This window comes from Neofelis nebulosa, chromosome 9, assembly GCF_028018385.1.
Source record: "Neofelis nebulosa isolate mNeoNeb1 chromosome 9, mNeoNeb1.pri, whole genome shotgun sequence".
In the NCBI taxonomy this organism is placed as follows: domain Eukaryota; kingdom Metazoa; phylum Chordata; class Mammalia; order Carnivora; family Felidae; genus Neofelis; species Neofelis nebulosa.
In genome coordinates, this window is record NC_080790.1 from 35,093,767 (window position 1) to 35,100,640 (window position 6,874).

At 42.2% G+C, this 6,874-nt stretch overlaps 1 long non-coding RNA gene across 1 annotated transcript; it reads left to right on the top strand.

Moving 5' to 3' along the window:
- The first annotated feature begins 86 nt into the window (after positions 1–86).
- LOC131484682 (uncharacterized) lies at positions 87–5,908 on the top strand. Its single transcript, XR_009248393.1, has 3 exons — positions 87–249; positions 2,649–2,826; positions 3,487–5,908. It is a non-coding gene; the product is annotated as an uncharacterized LOC131484682 (long non-coding RNA).
- The last annotated feature ends 966 nt before the right edge of the window (positions 5,909–6,874 follow it).

Sequence of the window (6,874 nt, forward strand, 5' to 3'; positions counted from 1 at the left end):
GGATATCGCCTAATTTATAACATGCCCTCTTCAGTATATCAGGGAAGAAGAAACCGGGGTCTCATGACAAGAAAGGCAAAAACAAAAAAACAAGCTCTTGGAGAGTGCAGAAAGCCGCCGGAGGGGGATCTGTAGAAACCACGAAGTTCCCTGCCCCTTACCCACATTTAGATTCGGGCAGTGCCAAGACGCCTTAAAAATGCGCAAGCGCCCCACGAAACCAGGATGGAGGCTACGGGACTCGCCCGGGTTGAGTGGGCAGGCCCTGGGCGGGGTTGAGTGGGGCGAGCCCTGGGCGGGGTTGAGTGGCGCGGGCCCTGGGCGGGGTTTGGGCGGGAGGGGCGGGGAGAGCTAGTGTTGAGGGGCTGCCACTTGGTTCTTGGTTTGAAGGCTTCTCTTCCTTTACCAAACTTTGCTCAGTCTTATTTCTTTCCTTCCTTCCTTTGGTCACCTGGTGAAGCGCCCAGCTCTCACTCAGTCGGAGTATGAACCCGTCCGCCGGGCTTCTCCGGCAGCCTGGGAGTGGGGGAGCAAATAAGAAAATGTGGAATCTTTTGCTGAAAGCTTTTTAGTACAGAGGGCTGGCTGTTAGGGGTTTCGCCCCAATAATATAAAGATAACCTCTTGTGCTTTGTGCAGAAGAAATACCTAGTGTCCTAAACTTCAAGCACCAGGATGTATATTTTGCAAAGTTTCTCAGAACTAGTTTTTATTCTTACTTGAGTTTTATGGGAATTGGTTGGTTATTCATCCTTTTTCAGGCCTCTGCCCTTTGAGATGAATGAGGTGGGGAGTAGAGGGAAAGTAGACTAAAAATACTTGAAAATACTTGAAAAATCCTTGAGGGGCATCTGGTGGCTCAGTCAGTTAAGCCTCCAAGTCTTGATTTCAGCTCAGGTCATGATCTCATGGTTCCGGGATGGAGCCGCCCATGCAGCTGAGTGCTGACAGCACAGAGGCTGCTTGGGATTCTCTCTCCCTCCCTCTCTACTCTCTGCCCGCCCCCCCCCCCGACTTGTAGTCTCTCTTTCTCTCTCTCCTCTCTCTCTCTCTCTCTCTCTCAAAAAAAATAAATAAATTTAAAAAAGAAAAGAAAACTTTGGACCTTGAACTTGGAAGATCTAGGACTACCATTTTAAGTTCCAGTAGTATTCATTTTAGTTCAATATATTTTTAAATTAAAAATGGAAATACCATATGATTGAATAATTCCACTAGTATTTACCCAAAGAAAATGAAAACACTAATTTGAAAAGATACGTATGCAGCCCCGTTTATTGCAGCATTATTTACAATAGGCAAAATATGGAAGCAACCTATGTGTCCATCAATAGACAAATTAATAAGGAATGTGTGTGTGTAGATAGATAGATAGATTATAATGGAATATTACACAACCGTAAAAAAGAAAGATCTTGCCATTTGTGACAATATTGATGGATCTAGAAGGTATTATGCTTAGTGAAATAAGTCAGACTGGAAAAGACAAATACTATATGATTTCACTCATAAGTAGAATGTAAAAAAATTCGAATAAGCAAATAAAAAGCAGAATCAGACCTATAAATAAATACCCCGAGGGGAGAGGGGTGGGAGGTTGGGCTAAATGGGTGAAGGGGAGTGGGAGATACAGGCCTCCAGTTACAGAATGAATAAGTCACAGGAATAAAAGGCATAGCAGAAGGAATAGAGCAATGATATTGTAATAGTGATCTTTTGGAACAGAGAGTGGCTACACCTGCAGTAAACATAGCATAATATATTAACTTGTCCAAACACTCTGTTGTACACCTGAAATTAATGTAACATTGTGTCAACTATACTCAAAAAAATAATATGTCTTTTAAGCCTCTGCTATGTGCAAGGTACTGTATGAAAGGAGTATACTAGTTTCCTACCTCCGGGGATAGAGCAAGGCTTTTCTTAGCTTTGTCGTCTAACTGCAGGTTTTCACAAGCATATTATAATGCATTTATGAAAGCATGTAGAAAACCGATAGATGATACTAACCTTTATATAGCATTTTGCACAAATAAACTCATTTAATCTTTACAACAATGCTATGAGGCAAGTGTTATTATCGTCCTCATCTTATAATACAGGAAAAGGCCCAGAAAAGTTAAGTGGCTTGCCCAGGTCAGCTACTAGTTAGTAGCAGACCTAGTCATCTGGCTCAAAACCCGTACTCTGAAGCACTACGTGATAGAGAATAGACATAAATCCATTCTGAAGAGGATGAAGGCTGAGTGCTCCAGATCTCGGGTATATACCAGCATCCCGACTTTGCCAGGTATAAGCCCGAGAACCCCAAGTGTTCAGCACTGCCAGTGCTCTTAAGAGCAAAGGTTTCAGGCACATTCATATGATCAGCTCATCCAAAGTCGCTGCTGTTACAAAGCAACAGCGTGGTATCGTGGAAAGAACATGCAATTTGGGTTTGAGTTGCAGTTGCGATTTCTTCAAGGCTGAGGGGTTTGCAACTACTCATTTCCATTTTCGGAGCTTCCCTTGCCTCTTCTGTAAGGTAGGAATCATCATCATCATCATCATCATCATCATCACCATATTTTCCCCTCACTAGTGTTCTGAGAATCAACAGTTCAGTAAGTTATAAATTTTTTTTAATGTTTATTCATTTTTTTTTATAGAGACAGAGCGTGAGTGGGGGAAGGGCAGAGAGAGAGGGAGACAGAATCCGAAGCAGGCTCCAGGCTCTGAACTGACAGCACAGAGCCCGACGCGAGGCTCGAACTCACGGACCGTGAGATCATGACCTGAGCCGAAGTCGGACGCCCAACCGACTGAGCCACCCAGGCGCCCCAACAGGTCAGTAAGTTACAAAGCTTACACAAATGTTAACTTGCTGATCTTACCTTTCACTCATTTTATTTTTCCACAGTTCTTGATGATATGTAGAAGTCTTTTCTTGATTAATGTAATTAATCAATTAATTTTTTAAATGCTGGAATGACTCATAGTAAGAAAGGGGCATAAGCTTGTTAAAAAATACCAGGTGGAAGGAAAGGTGTTTCACAGAGTATGGATTGAAAAGAGAAAATTAAATGATTTAGGACAGCTCTTTGTTTCCGTTCTACTGTCTTCTGGACATATATTCAAGAAATAAGTAGAAAACATTCCCCAACTCCTAGTAGCACTCAGGTGTACCAGCTTCTTGAAGTATAAAGGTGCCTGTCAACACTGGTTATTTTCTTAAAGTTCCTGCCATCTGATTTTAGATCCTGCAAGACATAAATTAAGAATCCTGAAAATGTTACAACAGCCGGGCTGTTCAGTGGGAGGTAAAATGTCAGTAGCAGAGTGTGGGTTGGGATGTCACATGGAGTGGCTGATCATAGGAAGATTTTGTCTCATTTCTCAAATAAAACACAGCACTCTGACAGCACTAAAGCCAGCTATTCTCATTCTTATTTGCATATCCCACCCAACACCAAAGCATGATCTTTCTTTATATCGTGATCCCTTCAGGTTGTTCGCTGGATCCTATTCTGAGGGGAAGTGACCACAATTCACCGTGCACACGGACGTGTCAATCATCAGGCGATCTAGGAGAGAGTGCAAGCGGGCAAGTTCAAACGCCAGTCTGGCTCTGGGGGAATCAGACCACTGCCGCTTCTCCATTTGTGAGGATGGTGCACTAATGGCCTCTGGCAGGCTGCTCTGTGAAAGCACTGGACAGTGGATGGAAGACCAGTTTTCTAAATTGGTTTGTGCTGGATATAAATAGAAACTGCCTCCTTGTGAAATAGTTCTTAATTTTTTTTAATTCTCCGCTTTTCCAAGAAGTGACTTTTTAAAAATGGACGCTTGGTGGGTCGGGCCAAGTTGTAAAGCATGCAGGCCCTGTAGTAGTTGAGGGAGGTCATTGTGGGCTCCTCTCTCCGATTCCTTCGATCTTTCCCTGTCTTCAGAAGGGTTCATATATCACCTGGCCTCGGTGTCACCAGTGGGGAACAGATGTCTGAGTAATGAGCGTTTGTTCTGGGCTGATTTACCCTGGGGAAGGCGTCTCGGGCATGCAGGCCTCCAGGAAGCCCCGCTTTCCCCACTTTTATGGTTCTTCTGCTGCCAAAACTACCAACTGAGTAACTTTCTAAGCTGGGGAGGCATGTCTGTGCCTGTGCATTTCGCCCATTCTAATGTAGTTTCCCCGGTGGGAAATGGATTATAATAGTGTCATGTGTTTTTTATTGTGGCTTCTGTCTATCCTCTCTTTGGCAAAAAGGAAGGCAGAGGAAAAACATTTTCCCAGTGTTCAAAACAGCTAGTGATGTCCCCAAGAAAAGCATCCCCAGTAAAACACTGGAAAACAAAAGAGAGAGCTACACACATTTTATGATTTTCAGAACGATGACACCTGCCATGCAATTATTTGGTAATTTTCATGTGGCAGAATAGGCATCTCAGCTGCCGTCTCGTAGTCTTTTTGTCAAACAAAGCCCTATGGGGTGTGTGAGTTTAAGTTTGTCTTTGAAACCTGAAATCTAGATTATATCGATATTATCGGAAAACAATGAAACCTGTGTTAAAGCATTGTAATTTCACAGGAGGAAGTAAGGGTCTGAATGGCACATTTCTCACCCGTAGGAGGGGAAAAAGCAGTTGGGGTTGCAGTTGCTGGGACAGCTTTATTGCAATAGAGGATGAACATATTGACATCAACTCCCTGCTCTGACCTTCTCGTTGTTGAATGTCGATATGGTGTGTGAAGCCGCCTCACTTTCGTCTGCCTGCTTCTCGTTATGTGCAAGTCAAAAGCACATCCGCAGAGATTATGGATTTAACTCAATTTTGACACATCACATCTCATCTCTCTCGTTAAGAAAGGCTGAGGTATGACTCATAATTTATTTTAAATCATTTTAAATATACTTAATTATGCATAGAAAAAAAAGTGGAAATCCAAAATAAGATTCATGCAACTTTACATTAACATCATCTATTCAAATTTAGCATATATAACATAATGTTGTCTTGTACAGAGAATGAAAGAAGTGGCCTTCTCCAGTGGGGGTCAGAGGGTGATTCCTAACTCCTGGAGATTCTCACTCTGTGCCCTGAATGCCTGCAGCATTGCAATATTTTACAACGAGCCTTAGTAACCTTTTTGTAAGTCCATATACACACAGACAAATAATACAAAGTCCCCAAAAGGCATAAAAATTAGAATTTTCATATGTTTCTGTATACTTATACCCCAAACTACCAATTAATTTAGAATATTCTTTTTTTCCTTAAACTTAATGTTTTTATTTACTTTTGAGAGAGAGAGAGACACAGAGTGCAGGTGAGGAAGGGGCAGAGAGAGAGAGGGAGACACAGAATCAGAGGCAGGCTCCAGGCTCTGAGCTGTCAGCACAGAGCCTGATGCAAGGCTCGAACTCACCAACCTTGAGATCGTGATCTGAGCCAGAGTCAGATGCTTAACCGACTGAGCCACCCAGGCACCCCTATAATATTCTTTTATCATCCCTTGCATAGATGTGAGGAGCCTACTGAGTGACAGTCTCCAAGTATTAAGCCACAGGAAAGGTCACCTGAGGGTCCTTCTGCCCCTTAGGGTTAATTATAGTGGTTCTTCACGGGGCTGTTGGAGAAATGAATGAATGAACGAACGAACAAACAAAAGAACAAACATCACCTCCACGCATTGCTGTGAGAAATGAGTGACCATCCTGGGTAGTTATTTACATGAGCATTCTGATGGCCATGGAAACTGATGATCAAGTGAAAAGAGAAATGAAAAACCTGGGTTTCAAGAAGGTAAATGTTGATGGACCATTTTCTTTTCAGGTAGTAGAACTTTCTGTCTTTAGAAAAACCTATGTAACTTTAACCAGTATCAAAACATGGGTGCTCCGTAGCCAATAAAAGTTAACATGTCCAGGTGTCAGCTCTGCACTGGACTTATGTATCCTAGTTCCTCAACCTTTCTCGGCCACAGAATACAAATTTCAACTTAACAGGGTGACTGCAACAATTAAATAAGATGGTGTGAAAAAAATTAAGAGAAAATATGTAAATATATAGACATCTCTATGGAAAATATTATTGAGCAAAAATTATAAAACTGAACCTAGTCACTGATATGGACCAAAAATTAATTTAGCATGATATATAAAGCATTAGAATTTTAAGTCCATTGGATTTTGTGCTTGTAGAAAGTTAGCTGGTTTCAATTAAAATTGTAACCTAAAAATCTTTCCATTTCCTCAAACGCCACCCAATCTCCCTGTAGCATTTCCCTCTTCCTTTCTCCTTTCCCCAAGAGTGGTAAATATTAGGTAAGGCTGTGGGACAACAGATCAGAACTGTCAGGTAGAACCCAGTATGAAAACAGCCCCCAAAGATGTGGAATCTATCTTGAAGGCCAAAGAGAGGAGTATCCCACTAAAATAATAGCCAACCTTTTAACATCAGCATGAAAATAAAAAATCACATCATTTTCAAATGCCAAATCCATAATTTTACTTGCCTCTCCTTCCGCCTTAGATTCTTAAACGGTAGAGATGTGACATCTCTCTAGTTTCTGCTACACAGAAACACAGAGTCACAGGTCTAACTTCAGATCACCTTCTAGAAGAGGGTGACAGGTACTTGGCTAGAACATTTGGCCAGAACATAAGACCGGCCTAGGGCTGAATCCCAGTTCTTTCCACTGACAAGTTTAGTTACCTTAGGAAAGTGACTTCCCCACTCATGTCTCAGAGATGAAATGAAGGATATATATCATAGGATTATCGTGTTATCCAGTAGCAAAGGTTCCAGCCTGTGTTCACTAGTACATGGGCACAGGATGCCAGGTGATTCTAGATGGCCGACTTGGGGTGGAGGCACAGAGAGGTTAGCCTGGAGG